This window comes from Gorilla gorilla, chromosome 17, assembly GCF_029281585.2.
Source record: "Gorilla gorilla gorilla isolate KB3781 chromosome 17, NHGRI_mGorGor1-v2.1_pri, whole genome shotgun sequence".
In the NCBI taxonomy this organism is placed as follows: domain Eukaryota; kingdom Metazoa; phylum Chordata; class Mammalia; order Primates; family Hominidae; genus Gorilla; species Gorilla gorilla.
Genome location: NC_073241.2, coordinates 54,417,501 through 54,434,284, shown reverse-complemented (window position 1 = coordinate 54,434,284; position 16,784 = coordinate 54,417,501). Strand labels below are relative to the sequence as shown.

The following is a 16,784-nucleotide window of genomic DNA, read 5'->3' as shown; positions in this document are numbered from 1 at the left end:
TTTAAATAGCCATAAAATAGTTTTATATGTATGGTTTCAACAGCCTGGAAATAATCATGATCATAAAGATCATGTAAAGAATTCAGTAATCATTTTTTATTCCCCACCAAATTTTCCATAGATTTTTATAAAAGTAGTTTGGGGAAAGATTTCTGAAGTTACTCCAGGCCATTGTTTTTAGGATTTTGCATTTATCACATGGCCTAAAACCAAAAGGATATTTTTTTAACTTATTCATATTGTCCCATTATTTCTTAATTCCTCACGGATTACTGCCTATGTTTTTTAATTTGATAAGCATTTAGTAATAACACTAAACGTTTTACCAGCCAGTTAAACTTTATCAAGCAGATCATTTTTCTACTAGTACAATGACAATTGCTATTACTTTATGCTATTTTTGTTACTCATTTATGTTTTTTATACTGTGAGTTTTCTGTTTCATACTCACTTCATGGTATTTCATAATACCATAAATAATTATAATATTTAAAAAGTCAAATTAACCTCATACTCTCCTACTATGAAACTCTGTAAGACAGGAAAGAAAATTCAACAGTTTAGACTATGAACTTGTTTTCAGGGGGGAATAAGTTTTACTGTATACTAATTAGAAATATTCTAAGAATGCTTAGTGGAAGGTTGTTCCCCTGTCATTTCTGATCATTAAAGCTATAACAAAACTTCCATTTTTCTTATATAAATTAATGAAGATAAATTCAAAAGCATGTTGGAAAATTGATTGATAATTTTTCAATAGGATGTGCTTTATAGTTTTCAAATGATAGGTCTTTCGGGGGGTTGTTGCTTATAAATGACTAAGAGCTTATTTGTGCAAAATGGAACTTATACATAAGAGCTAAAATATTGATCAATTCATCTCTATATTTTCCAGATTTAAATATTAATATTATTCGTGATTTCTCATATATTAAATAGTATATCCTTCAATGTGACAATAGCGTTGACAGCTTTAGTGAGTGATTAGAAGATAATGGCAAAATGTAGGAGAGATTCAGGTGTTTCCTTGCAATTCCCTTCTGTTTGAGATTGTAAAAAATACCTTATATAAACTTTTAAAACAGCTTTTTAGAGGAGAGGAGCAGCTTAGAAAAAATGAATTCCTGCCAAATGATAAATGTTAATATTTCCCGTCTCTTTATTTCTTGAGTAGACTGTGTTGGTGGCAGTCATTCATGATTCTACCTCATGCTGCACTTTTAGATAGGCTTGAATGAAAGCAGTCCTTAGAAGTTTGCAGTTTATGGGAAATTCAGTGAAATTTTATGGTCATGCTTCTCATTAGTTCTATTCAATGTAAACTTACTTTTGTTTCTGGATTTATTATTGTCCCAGTACATAGATGAATAGTTGAATATATTTTCACCACAATGTTAATACTCTTTTGCACATTTAGAATTTCAATTGAATGTTCAGCATAACAGGACTTTTTGATTTTCCAATTTTAGTATCATTTTGCCTATAAACATTAATCAGTTTGTTTTGTCTTCTTTTTAAATTGCTTTATATCATTCCTATTTGTATTTATTTTATATTCCTTGCATCATTAGTGCTTTCCCAAGGCTTTTTCCCTTCTACCTTATAGTGGATTAATAAGACACTTACCTCTTGGGACCTGAGCATTTAACAATTCACCTTTCATCAGAGAAGCACATTCCATTCCTTTTCACAGAGGGTCTAGTTATTTAATATTCATGCCATTTTTTAATAATAAAAATATGTAATTCTCTTGCACTTGAGGCCTAAACAAATGAGTAGCATCCATTTAATTGTTTTATTTGTTGACCGTGCATCCAAGTCCTTACACCCTATTCGTGCTGTTAGTATCTAGAGAGAATGCAAAAACCAAGGGAGTCACAAAGGCTAAGATACCCCTTTTTAGAATTCCAGCGTGCTATTTAGTCTTTCAAAGGAAGCAGGCTGCATTATTTTGTTAGCTAAAATACCTCCATTGAGGGTAGGTATTTTTAGGTTGTGTATCTGTGTGTGTTTTTTTTGTCTAATCAAAAAATAATCTCAACTAGACATTTAATAGAGGAAGGGGGATTAGGGACTATCTGAAAAGCCTCTTACTCCTTTTGTTAAGAGGGTATATAGTGTTTTTGCAGATTTTGTTTTACATTTCAATCAATGTAGAGGAAGGATTATGTCACCTGATGGAAAACAAGATCTACAGACGACCCAATGAGGTGTAACTTTAAATTCCTTCTTTACTCAAGTCATTTGCATTTGCTTCTGTGGCACCTATGTTTGTGTGCAATCTCAGTGTCAAGCAACCGCCACGCATCTTTCTGGATGTGCTGGTCTCAGGCTGTTGGCCAGGGACATTTTGTGAAAGGGAAATCACCAATGTTTCTACCAGGTACATACCAGAGGTGCTCTTCTTAAGTGCAGTTTTGCAGCAAGGTGTGGACACATGGTCTGAGTTGCGAGAATAATTACTCGATAAAAATGCACTAGGGAATTGACTTATGTCTGTTAAGGAAAAAAAGAAAACCTCCCTCTTCACCACATTTTGACAGAGTTTCAGTATGAAATCAGACCAGTGACTATTCAGGGGTTTCTTTTCTTCTTTACACACACACAAAAAGAGCTACAAAACATTTTAACAGCTTTCCTGGGGAAAAGATTTCCCTCTTTTAAGATCTGTGCCAGTGAGAAAATTTTTCCTCTCTTCCTTTGCTCATTTCACGTAGTTTATGTTGGCTTTTGACCTGAGAATACAACAAGATACCAGTGTGTATTAGGTGCTTTAATTTCCTATTCACCCTTCTCTTTTCTATCAGCATAGTAAATATTTATTTGTTATTTTCCTCTCTGAGCTGTCTGTTATTATTATTATTCTTTGGTATGGATTAGCACAAATAGAGATGAAACAAGAGAATTTAAATGTGTTTAACCCAGCAAAGGGATTGCCTCATATAAAATTATGAGGCTCAACAGCATAGAGTAAATTTGTAAGTGCTCTGAATAAAGGGCTGTTAGGCATGAGATAATATAAAGAGATGACATTGCCAAGAACTATTTATGAGAAGCTTAATTTTTTCACTCTGATAATTCTTGACCAATAATTACCAGCCTCTAATTATCTATTTTAGTTAGAAAGAAATTTCGATCACTATGGAGGTTGGCATTGCAACTAGCGCATAAATCCCCAAAGAGACAAATGTGTTCCAAACAGCCACAAACAACTGTCTCATGAAACATAGTGAGCAAATTGCGAGCGGCTGGTGGTAGACAACCAGCAGTACACTCACCATCGAAGGCCAGTCAGCTTGACAAAAGAATGATCAAAGGGGAGAAATACCATTATCCTTGGAATTGATTACTATAGTTATGGACTTTGGAGGACAAGTAGTCAGGATATAGCTATGGCCATTTCCAGGCCTCCCTTTCAAAGTTCATGGATGGAGAAAATGAATGGAATAGGTACAAGCCATTTACATAAGGATTATTTTTAAAAATATACTTAGAAATGGTTACTTAATATGTTTTATTTTTTTCATCTGACTAGAGAGACCAGTGTTGTAATGGCAAAATTGTGTCTAAGTGTCAGAATAACCCGTTTTGTAAAAGATAGGAAAATCCAGAAATAGTCACTAATAAACGTGTCCTAGATAGATCAAGTGTAATGTTAAAGCATTTTGAAGAAGCAAATATGTTTGTCTCTTAGAAAAGCAGAACTAGAATTTAGGATTGTAAAGGATAGCTAATAAGAAAATACTGATGCAAAAATACTGACTTTTTATTTATATATCTAATAAATACTCGGTATTTTATAGATAATCACGATTTTCAAAAAACCAGGAAAAGATTAAGCTCTCTCCAGCATATGCAGGAAGATACATACTCTATGTGTGGTGTTACACATGATATATATCACTGATGTCAAGGCATAAAGAATGAGTAAATCCATTCTTAACAGTGTGGTGAAATTTTAGTCTGTTCTTGTGGCAGGTGGCATTCATACTTCCTGCAATTTGTTTGGTGCCCAAGGTCACAAATGGCATTCTTTTCCTTTCATTTCTTTAGTGAGTAGTGTACTATGTGACTAATCTTCATTATCGTTTTGCGACTTTCAGTATCACCTCTGAAGCATTTCAGCTTGAGTGCACTTGCTTTAGAAAAGACTAAAACCAGTATTTTGAGGTTCATAGTAGTTTAGGATTTTATGTCCTAAGGGAAAATATCCAAATATATGGATCTTTGCATAGGAAGAGAAAGGTCCATGTCGCCCTTTAAACTCTTGCTTTCACTGACTGGTTTCAAAAGAATGAATAGAAATGGATCAACAATAATGCCTATATGTGTGGGTATACATATGTGTTTATAATCTCCATGCTATCCTAAGAAGCTCAAAATCACTGAGATTTTTTGGAACCTTGATTTACATTCATTCTAAATGAGAAGATGACTGAACCCCTTTTTAAAAAAACATCCTTATTTGATTGCTTACAAAATTCAGAGAATTAAGAAACAAGCATTTGGTGTTAAATATGATAAAACACTGGCTTATTTCATCAAGAGCTGGATTAAAAAAGATGAAATCTGGGCAGTTTAATGGTAACAGAAAGCTACCCTCATGTGGGCAATGCTGGCTTATTTGAAAAGCCCATAAAGGGTTTCTACATGGACCATACAAAAGGGATACTTTCTCTTTAATAGCCATCTGTACAGGAGAGATGAGAAGTGGGCCAGGTCATCTCTCCTCAGCTGTCATGATATTAACGTAGGTAATGGAGCAAGCTGGGCGTTCTGCTGGGTGTTGTTTTTCATAGATGTTCATCGATTTACACAGATAATTCTATTTATTTCTTAGAGTTGGTCCAAGTGAACCAGGCAGAATAACAAACACCAAAGCATTTCAAATGACTTTATCTTTGTTTATAACGTAACTTTTGTCTAAAAAATGGTGTCACACCTACTGTGCAGATGGCTGCATGATTTGTAAACCAGCCAAAACATTTAAACAAATGTGTGATCTGGGGATAGATTAAATAAAGGATAAAATGGAGTGTGGGCCACAAATTCTAATAATCAGATGATTTTAAGTTGTGTGCAGTGTGGAGTGATGGTCACAGAGATAGCAGGGAACGCTTGCCAATGACAGCAAGGTGCCTCATAGATCTCAGGATGGAGCCTGTGGCCTGGTAGGCCTCAGTTTGAGAACCGCACATTTGCTGTACAGCTGGCAGCTCTGTATGGGGACATCAGATAAAACTTATGTAAAATGAAGTGTTATTGCTTAGTATGAAATTGTTCAGAGAGGGAATTTGCAGACAGTAACTGAAAACAGAATTCATGGTACCAATGAAGCAGACTGTAAATATGAAGAGGGTTTAATTATCTGCACAATTTAGCAAAAATTCAGGATGTATTTAGAAAGGACATACGCGGGCATAAATATAACATAGCTGTACTGCTTACCAAGTGCAAAGAGGGGGCCACAGGAACTTACCAAGGCTCCATATGATCAGCCTTCCTAAAAACAAAGACAATTTAAAAGAAACTCAAAGAAAAATGACTTCTTGGAGGAAGGCAGAGTTTTTAAGAGCTCATCGTGATTCTTTGGATTCTCATTTCTTAAGGAACCTGGGATAAAGTCTTCAGGTCTGTCACTCAATTTCAGGGTTAAGCTATTAAAAGACAAATCATGTGTTTTAGCTTGCGTCTAGCAGCTTTGATTTACAAGAATAAAAAATACTGGCAGTTAGTGTACTTTTTAATTTATAAACCCCAAAGATAGCGTGCTAGACATTTCTTATGATGTTAATTTTCTGTGAGGCTGAGGATTGTGGCTGAGGCCATAGATCGAAGATTCAGTGTCTTATTACTCTTTAGAACACACTGCCCCTAAAGGGGCAGAAAAATGTTGTTCTCAAGGAGAATTACTGGATGCCAGCCTGTCGTCCTAGGCTCAGCACAGAGACGCTAGGAAGAGAGGCCCTACCAGTTGGTTACGGCCATGTGACTGGCTGACATACAATGGCAGGGCTTCTGGACCTCATTTTGTCCTCACCTTTGACTTCCGGTAGAATGTATCACTAATGTATCGGTTTTTCACTCACTCTTTGATATGTTCCTTATCAGATGTGGGTATCTGTTTCTGAATGAAGCTTGCAAAGCATTTCTGAATGGAGGGCACTAAAAGTCATCAGTAATACCTAAAAAGATATAGATCCCTGCACAGTCATGCTTGCCCATGCACACACACACATCGTGACCTATTTCCACAGAATCCGTTCACACACATCAAAGGAAAAGGTCTCTGATGACCTATTTCCATAGGTTATTTCCTCGTTTCAGGGCCATTAATAGCAGTAAACAAAGGAAAGGGAGCCAATATGGAGAGTGGGTGTCGAACTTCAGCTGCTCATATTGTTGCATTTGGTGAGCTGATGGGGTTTCGTAGGTCACCTTTAGAATTATGCCTATGACAGCAGTAGCTACCTGCCAAGATTGCAAGGTATCTCACAGCTCTCAGGATGGCGCCTGTGGCCCGGTAGGCCTCAGTTGGAGGGGTACACATTTGCTGTACAGCTGGCAGCTCTGTATGGGGCAGCCGTGTGGGCTGTTAGGGAGCTGGAAAGGAGACAAGCATGAAATTTCTTCTAACCCCAACTCTGTTTTTCTGTACTGTTGGCTGCTTCTCAGTTCCTTGACAAAAAAACCAATCAGGCACCCTTTAATCCGCCTGTGATTACCACTGGTATAAAAAGAGAAGCATAATGAGGAAAAATGCCTCGTTTTGTTGCCTTCAAAAGCCAACAAATTGGAGTTAACTTGACAGGAAGTGGCTTAATAATTAGATTATTTATTTATTCCTGACACATATCCCCCTGTTACTAGTCTCAGGAGACCCTGTAGATGGTACGATTTTCAAGCTGCCATTACTTCACTGTCTTCTGTGAACAAAGAAGCTACTGTCTATCAGTCAATTAAATGCAGTCTTTAAGCAGAGGCTGCGAAGTCCTCAATGGAAAGAGCCCTGGGACATTGTGGCTGATGATTCCTTTCTCTGTACTGTACATCACACTCTCAACTGCAGTCCCCACAGAGATGGAATAAAGTCATGCATTAAAATATCACTTGTTGATTTGTTTGCTAATGAAGAGCCATTGAAATGTTTGTGTATTTCTATGGCAAAATTGTTGATAAAAGGGCCTGCTTGCCAGCATATTTTAAGTCCATCTGCTGTGAGTGCTTATTTAAGAGTTATTAAAATTAAAGTCAACAAACAGAATTAAAAAAAAAAAACTCTGAGGTAACAAGCGTTTTCTTACTATTTTCATCAAATTAAGTGAATCAAGGCAGGAGAAATAGAGAAATTGTATCGTTTAAGTTCACGCTTACATTGCATTAATTCAGACACCTTGTTTTCTCTGACATAAAAATGTAAGTCTTCCTCAGAGTTTTGGGGAACTGCGTCTTTTAAGTATGAAAAGAGATTACAGTCTCTTTTCACACTTTAAGAAAATAATATTCTTTAGGAAAATAATGTTCTTAGAAATTTTACTTTTTTCTTTAAGATGAATGGCATTTTTCTAGCGGTTTATCTAACTTAAAGAGCACTTGTGCAAGATTTTTCACAGAGCACAGTGAGGCTTTTTAAACCAAACTAATAAAACGCCTGTGAGACGTACATATCAGACACAATCTTGCAGCCACATGGAACGTACAGAAGTATGACTTTTCTTCTCCATTTGTTCCTCTTTATGTTTTCTTCTTCTTTTTGTTTCTTTTTCTTTCTTTTTTTTTTTTTAGCATTACTTTATTTCCATGTAAGTAAGTGGTGGGTGACATTTCTACTAGACAAGGTTTTTATCTCTTAATTCATCAACCTAGTGCCATGGAGTGTTCACTGTGTATAAAGCATGTCTTTACTGGAGTTCTCTGGGCTTCTATTAATTGGCTTTATATTGTAAGAGTACATCTGTTATTGAGCTGAAGGTCTGGAGGTGGAAGACTTGGATAATATTCTGACAGCTCTCTGATGAAATATTTAGCTATGGCTCTGTTATTTAAAGGGATAAATTTGGAATATTAAACAGAGGCCACTGAACTTTGAAAAGAGTTCCTTCGTTTCATCAGACTTTGTAAAGAGTAAGTAAGGCTTTAACTATAGTTTTCATGATTACCTGACAACAAGCTGTAAAGAATTAATTCAAGCCGTCATCAGATGGCTGTATTTCTTATTTGTACCCTGTTATTCCAAGTCATTTTGTTAGAAAAAGCTTAGATACTCAGAGGTGTTCTATAATAGAAATGAATTTGAAACCCTTTCATTAATTGGTGATTAATATATTTCAGGATTAGTTTAAGCAGGGCTCTACCTCCTGCCCAGTCAAGTATGTTCTGGTTAATATCCAATTATCTGCACCTTCATAGTTATTATGTCTTAATATTTCGGATATGATAACCAGAAACTTGAGAGTAATGCTAATGAGAAGCATAGAGCAAGAATTAACCAATGACATACTCAATGATCCTTGGTGAGGAGAGAATCTCTTTTTTTCCCCATAACACATTGCCTCAGCATCTTTTGAGCACTGACTGAAAAGTAAGACTTTCAATTACAGCAGACAAAAATTAGAAAAATCAGTCGTTCTCTCTTTTCAGTCATATTAACCTGAATTTACAGTGTTATGTTTACCTAAAAACATTATTTCAGTTCATTTTATGAGGGATAAAAATAGAAAATGGAGAGCCTGTTTATATTTTCCAAACAGGAAACATCATATTCTTTATCTTTTCCTTTTAGCAAAGCCACAAGTTGTTACACTCTCAAAGGATGTTTTAATCCAGATTAATTTGGGATCCCTATAATATTTCACTAAGGAAAAACTTTTTCCTGCTACCTTTTCTTCTGTTTCTCCCCAAATTTAGCACCATGCTGCATTCAGGTTTCACCTCTGTTTATTTATTTATTTTTTTTACAGGTCAATTCACTTTTGAACAATCTGACTTAGCTCCCATAATGGTGCCTGTTAGGGTGGGATGCACTGCTTCTAACCATGTAGCTTTAAATAGTGACTTTGTGCATTGCCCCTTTATATGCTGTATTGTAATGAAGCAACATCAGTAAATTGCAGTGAAGGGTGATTGTTGCACAGGGATGACAACTACACCTTGGGGTCCATTTGCACCAGATTATTCTTTTTATTGTTATTATTACTTCCCATCTTCTTTACTCTCTTGCTGCCGAACTTACTGTTGGCCACCGGTGCAACACAGAGGGCATCTTGAGGAACACTGCAGACATCATTTTTTTCTCTTATGCACATACCAATCACCATTCAATTCCAAAACCAGAGACCCTGGGTGGTTTTGCAGTTCTTTATCGATGCCTCTTTACTTTGTTGACTTCATTTACAATGTCTCTCCTCTTCATCTTCTTAAAAGAACAAATTTACTGTAAATAAAAGTGACACATTTCTTTTTACCCATTTTGTATAGATGTTATAAATCTGTAGTCAAAATGGTCAACTATTGCCCATTCTAATTTGTCCCTTTCCCCAAAGAGGTTTAATAATTCATTTTAAAATAGAGGTCTGGATGGGATTACTTCTTAAAGAAAAGATTTGTATTTTCAATATCTTTTTAGGTTTCCTTAAGACATAGATAAAGTCATTATGAATATTGTATACACTAGTTGTTTTCTTTACAAAATAGCCTGTTTCCCGCCCCTGGTCTACTGTTTTTACCTAGTAACTAATAGCAAAATAATGTGGATTGAAGTCAGAGATTCTGCACTGTGATTGAACAGAATTGTGAACAAGCTTTTAACCAAGGGATAATTAGATGTGTATTTAGGGGCACTATTACTCCTTTTGTTGTCATAATTTTAGTACCTGTGTCCATTTTTTTTTTCAAATTGTTAGTGCAGCTGTTGTTTTGTTTTTCTCTTTCTGAGCCTGGGCTACTGCGCAGCATTCAAACTAAAATCTAGGATTAGAACTGACACACCTTCAATACAACTATCAAGTCTTTTAAAACTGGTTGGCCCGTGACGCCAGTCCCACGCTATTCAACCACACACACTTCCAATTGTGGGCCAAAGAGCATTGATTTTTAGCTGTCATTTCTAGTGCACATACTGTAGAATTGAAATTTAAACCTTAATCCACTCAGTAATGCAATTAATTTTTAATGTGCAGTAATACTAATTGAAATAGCCTGAATTTAGTAAGTCACCACAAGACGTTTTCAAAAGAGTCTCCACTGAGAACTGGGAGGACAGATAATCATTGTTACAGTGTTTACAGAATAAATGTGAACTCTGCAGACCTCCAGTAGAAAGGGGGTTTTCTTTAAATTAGTCTATATTATATCTCTTCGAGAAGAGAAATACATCGTCAAAGAGAATTCCTACTTTCTGTCTACTGTAACAGGTTAAAATATGCTGTTAACTTGTTTAAAAGGCATAATTGTAGTTAGAAATATTTTAATGTATACAAAATAGTATTCACCCATTTTTTAAAAAAAAAAAAAGCAATTATGAGTAGATGCAAATGAAGTCACCTGCCAACAATGTCACGGTCAGGCAAGAGTCTCAGTGGGTAATCTCCTTATATAATTATGTTTTTTGAGATAATATTTCCAGATTCAATGAATATATGTGCTGTATCAGCTGTCTATAAATCTGTTGCCTTGTTTTGATGTATTTTTGGTGAACCAAAAAATATACCGTCCCCTATCTATTTCAAAGCTGTGTTCCTTTAGCTTTTACATGTTATTTCAAAATGGCCTTTTAAATGTTTAGTGAAGCTCTTTTTTCCCCTAGCCATAGTAAAGCAAATTTTGAACAGTAAAATCAAATAGGTTTTCAGTCATTTCTACACTAAAAAGGTTCTCTAACCACATTTATCTGCTAGTAAATGAGGACTTTTTAAAATGCATCAGTTCTGCTGATGAATGGGCTCGCGGAGTGTTTCAAACGAGCACCAGCATTAAGTTGAAGAAGGCAAACCCTGTATATCATGCTTTCATGGCTCTCACATTATACTATTTAATACGCCGATAGTACTGTTAAATATTTAGCAAAGGTTGCCTTGTAACCCTACCATCTATTCAAATGGGATTTTAAGACATTTTTGCAGCACATAAGTAAAAATGATGCTTGAGAACTGGAGGCAGTTGTAGCATGGCTTATTTTCTAAATGAAGTGTAGGGTAACGTGGTACAAATGAGTTCAACAGATTCACACCTACTGAATACCTCAACCAATTTACATTCTTTGGATTAAAGGTTCACACTGGTTTTCATTTTGTCACTAAGTCAAAGTGCTGTTAGCATTAATTACATAGAGTACTAACTTGACATTATAGCATGTTAGTAAGAAGACCTGAATTGTGATTATTTTAAGCTGTCTTAACATCAGTTGAGCTTTATAATAAATATTTCCATTTTTTTTTAACTGAGTAGGGGAAGGGGAAGAAAGAGAGATGAGGGGAAATTGATTTATAGTCCATTCATAGCATATTATCAAATCAAATTAGGATATAGTATATTGAATCTTTTCAGCCTTTAATTTGGGTATGCTGGAGCAAATAATGAGTATTAGACAGATATTGTTGTACACATGGATAATGCATAATGGATCACCTTTATCAGTTTTTCTTATAATATTTGATAGTTATTACCCAAATAACAGTAATTATTTTTTTAATCTGGAGTGAAAATTGGTATCTAGGAGCCTTAGGCAAAAATATTGCCAGTAAATATGATGCTGACTTCATTACTGTCACCACGTTGGTAGGTTTGAATTCACATTTAAACCTTTCCATGCTTATCAGTATTATTAGTTTTGAAGGTGTAAAGGTAAAGACTGGTCGTTTGTTCAGATTTATATGAAATGTGTGTTTGACTCTTCTAGAAGCCTATTTGCTAGACTCTGATTTTCATCCTATTTTATATGCAGCCAGTGACCACAGTATTCATTCAAACTGCACAGAGACACATCTCATCTGTAGAACACGGCTTGCTGATCTTATTTGCTACTTGTATTCTCATAAGAAGAAACATAGGTTTCATTATGATGCAGTGGAAGTACATTTTGTTTTGAGATTACGTATATCACATATATGTTCATACCAAGAATTTTATAATAAAGAATGAATAAAGGAGATAGCTTTAAGTATACATGAAGGAGAAGGGAAGGGAAGCGAAATGGGCGTCACATATAGGTGTGTTTAATATGCAATGCTTGATGTATGTTGACCTCAGGTTACAAGAGTAGAAAATCCCATTTTCCAGCTTGTTTCAAATATAGTAAAAATGCTGCTTCAGTTGCTTTATGCTACTCACATTGGGGAAGGTGCTTATACTGTGATAATTATCATCAAGGAATATTAATGCGTTCAGCATTTGTAACCCAAAAACTCATTATAGCTTAAGCTGTGCATCATCTGTGAAGAGAGAACTTTGCCAGAATTTGCTCTTCACAGGGGTTGCCTCCTGCCTGCTGCGGAGTGGTCAGAGTACTGCAAGAGGTCACTTAGGCTATTTTTGAAAGCTGAAGTTTTGCAATTTTTGAATCACTACCTTCTGTCCAAAGAGCATATCATTCTTGCCTCAAAATGTCCTTCTTCTAATTGAATGCATGGTAAAATGCAAAATATAATAATAATAAATAAATAAGAGGTAACTGTATCTCATTATGTAGAATTCAAGAAGGTCAGCATATGTATTCCATATCAAGATAATTGAAGTATTGGTGTCTTCTCTTCTGTCATGGAGCAAAGGGATTCATTTACACCAGTTTCCTTAATGCAGGTGCCCTTGGGTTTCAGAGAGAAATGCCCCCACTGGGGCTCCACATTATAGCCCTCTGGCTGGAAATTGTGTAAATAAGACTGCAGGGTCAGCCTTCCTTTTTCGGTACCAGTGTCTATAATTAGTCTGTGACGACAGTCCTTTATATGAGCCTAAAACTGTTCCTGGGATCATTCCTCATACATCTAAGACATCTATCTAATGCATAGGTAGATATTTTTGCATGTATGTTTAAAATCATTCTCTAGGGGGATATTGACTTGATGGGAACTAGAATCTCTGGGTATGTAAAGAATCCTATAACTTCATCTGATCAAAATAGCTGGTTAGGCAGCGCCATTATAAATTATAGGTGGTTAGTTTCCTATGAACATTGTGTCCTCACCTGTAGTGGGGCAGCTTGTTGAAAGGGAGCTGTGTGCCTGTGATGTTTTTACGTGATTAAATCCCATTATTTTTCCCCCACTGATCCATTGCTTGTCATTTCCCATAAGTAACATTGCTCCATGCTGCATGTTATGGTTTGTGTGGGCCAGGCAGAGAGCACTAATACTGAGTTCTATCAGGCTGTCTGGCATTGCAGGACTGCTATGTTTCTGAGGTCAAATTGTGAACCTGGCCTTGCTCCTGGGAGGACTAGAAAAATATGTTTCATAACTTCCCATAGACCTAAGCGAAGAGGAAGAAGGAAAAACATGAAGCCCATAGGCTCAGTTTAGATGAGCTGAAAGGTTGGAATTTATCAAGCAGGAAAGCTGACCGTTGTGTGGGAGGCTTCCTTACTGTGAGGGATCACTGCCGTGGGTGCAGAATCAGTCCTAGCTGAGGCCTTTGGGGGATAGGGTAATCATTCAAATAGCCCAGCAGGCACAGACACACAAGCTGATAATCTGGAGTAAACCTGCTGAAATAGGAATTTACTTACCTGTTAAAATCACTTACATGAAGGAATACTGATAGAATGAGTACCATGAATTCAGGGCAGATACTGTAGGCTGCTTCACTGAAAGTAATTTATGCCGTTGTTGTTGTTGTTGTTTTGAATGAGGCAGAACCTTTATTTTATGCAGCGGAGCACTAATGCCACAAAATGGATGGATTTCCTGAACCAGAGACAGGTTCTCAATCGTTTTGGGCTGGAATGCTGGCAGTATGGTGGAGAAATAGAGTAGCAGCAGATCTTCTGTAAGGATGTAAACTTAATAATCTTTATGAATTTTGAGTAACTCATAACTCCACTTCCTCACCCAAAGAAGCATTATGAAAAGATTGCTTCTAAATCCTTCAGACATTCTCTGCACTTTTGATAGATGCCATCCTCTTTACCTTGAGGCATTGGAAATAAATGTGGGTTTTTTTTTTTGCAAGAGATAAAAACATATACTTTAGAAGGAGCAACTTGTATTTTCATGTTTTAAGTTCATTATTTGCACTGATGTGGTGAGATCCAAATGTGAAGAATTGCTTTTGACATTATTTCTGTGTCTCCTGTATCCCAGAACCACTGCATTGTTATGCTGAAATGTACCATCACATGGGATAAATGTGATGTTGGAAACCTGGAAATAGTATGTATAATATTGCATTCTATGTCCAGGGTGCTTAGGACAATTGTAACTTCTTTAGTTACTAAAACAATTTAACTTATCTTATTAAGGATACATTATCTTATAAGGATACATTGGCTAAAACTAGATGTGCATGTGTCTTTTAAGAAAAAATTATAATCTTCCAAGTGTTGTGGGTTTGTTTAGGGGCAAAAAAGGGCTTTCATTTCTAAATGAAAAAGTTTTTTTAACTTTCTCTAAAAGTCTGTTTTACATAATCTATACCTTGAACTAGCACATACTATGTTATAAAGTAAACTTTAAAATACATACATCAAAGGTCTTAACTTGCATGACTGATTTCGGAATTCTAATTCAGATTTTTTGTCAGTAACTATGGTTTTCTATTTTTATGGTCCTTTTTTAAAATAAATTTTTGTCATCTTTGTGTATTTAAATGTGTGTGTGTGCATGTGTGTGTGTGTCACATGCATACATCTGTGTGTGGACATGTGCCCGCCGTCAGTCTCTTCCACCACACACTCACTGCTGCAGCACTCCGTGTCTTGTGTTTAGCGTGTTTCCAACAGCTTAGGGAGATGGTACAAAAGCTTATATTGGAGTCTGATATTTGAAAGAGAGATATTGGAAAAGGATGTTTTTTGGCTTGGCTCCTTTTATATGTAATTGCTGCTTCATTAGGACTTGGAAGAGTTTCCTGTGGTTAAATTTAATCAAATAGCTCAGAATAACAAACTTGTACACTCAAAATTCCAGGACAGTTCTCTGTAAGAAGCATGGTTTTCCTAAGTTTAAAACAAACACATATACACACATACACACACGTAAACACACACACATCACTACCACCACCAACAACTAGTTTGTAAAATGCTGTGAGTGCCATCTCAAACCTAACTCCCTATTGGTAGTGATTTAATAAATGATCATGTATAGAAGTATAAGGCATAAGAGCGAAACCCCATCTCTACTAAAAATACAAAAATTAGCCAGATGTGGTGGCACCTGTAATCCTAGCTACTCTGGAGGCTGAGGCAGGAGAATTGCTTGAACCCGGGAGGCAGAGGTTGCAGTGAGCCGAGATCACACCACTGCACTCCAGCCTGGGGGATAGAGGGAAATTCCATCCCTGCCACCACCACCAAAAAAAAAAAAAAAAAAAAGAAAGAAAGAAAAAAAGAAAAAGAAGTATAAGTCATAAGAAATACATTTCAAAGGGTTTGAGGTTTGTTTGGTTTTGCACTTGAACAGGTGTCAAGCATTGATTCTCCTGAGCCATGATATGAGGTTGTTATCATTACTTTTGTTATACAGACAAAGAAACTGAGGCGTGAGCAGAACAGAGCTAGTGTGCATTAGTGTATGGAGAGAAACTCACACTTCTTGAATCTGTCTACATCACTTTCAGCTGGTGCAGTATTCATCTCTTCACACATGCACAAGTTGCTCACTGTGGGAGCCTGTGCTGAGGTGTTCTTAGCAATTGCTTTGCTACCATTGCATCAAAGCCTGATGTTGATGTCATTTTCTAGGCAATAAAACTTATCCTTGGTTCAGATAAAATTTGATCTTTCCATTAAAAGATTTTTCCATTATATCTTTCCATTATAAGTAAAGACTTAGCCTAGGTATTCTCTTCTACTTTCTTAAAACAAACTACTTTGAAACAGCTAAGTATGCTTCTGCATCAGAATTCTTTGGCAATGGTAGGAAATAGGCAACAAAGTGACAAAAATGGATAAATTCAGGGTAAATCGTCCTGAGTATGGGACATGGCTTTCCATAATACTAATGTGTGAATGAGCAGCATAAAAATGTTCATGTCTCTGCAAAGTGGCAAGTGGTTATGTTCATATCATTTTGAAAGCTGAGTGGATAGATTTAAATAGCAAGAGCTTTGTTCGGAATGATGTGTGGAACCCAGAATCACAGACCCTGCGGTACATGAAAACACATGTGCCTCAGTCCTGTCCTAATAGCGCACATGTTGTGTAATTATTGTTAGAAATGGGAAATGGCTTGGAAACCTCCAACATTTCTAGAAGCCTCTTTCTGTAGGTATCTGTACATGAATTCACCATAGGATGATTGGAAAGGGAGTAACGCAGTTACTGCACATTCATTTAAACATGAGAAAGGAATTGGCATACTATATGCAGCTTGACAATACGATTTATGATGTTCATCACAGTTTTTTTTAGCAGAGTTCCTTTTGAACCACAGAGATAATTTATTAGATGCCAAAATGTGTTATTAGAGAAGGAGTAATGAAGAAGAACACTCTTTTATGTTAATACTTTTTTACATTTTGTATATGTCGCTATGTTAGGCAAAGGGAATTGAAACATGCTGTAAATTCCAGTCACAGAACAAGAACAAAATTGTGCAGGTTTCCTCCTAAAATCCACGAGGAACAATGGC

The 16,784-nt window shown here is 36.1% G+C and overlaps 1 protein-coding gene across 6 annotated transcripts in view; it reads left to right on the top strand.

The window, feature by feature from the left end:
- ZNF521 (zinc finger protein 521) overlaps positions 1 to 16,784 on the top strand; it is a 289,814-nt gene that overhangs the window by 157,023 nt on the left and 116,007 nt on the right. The window lies entirely within an intron of this gene.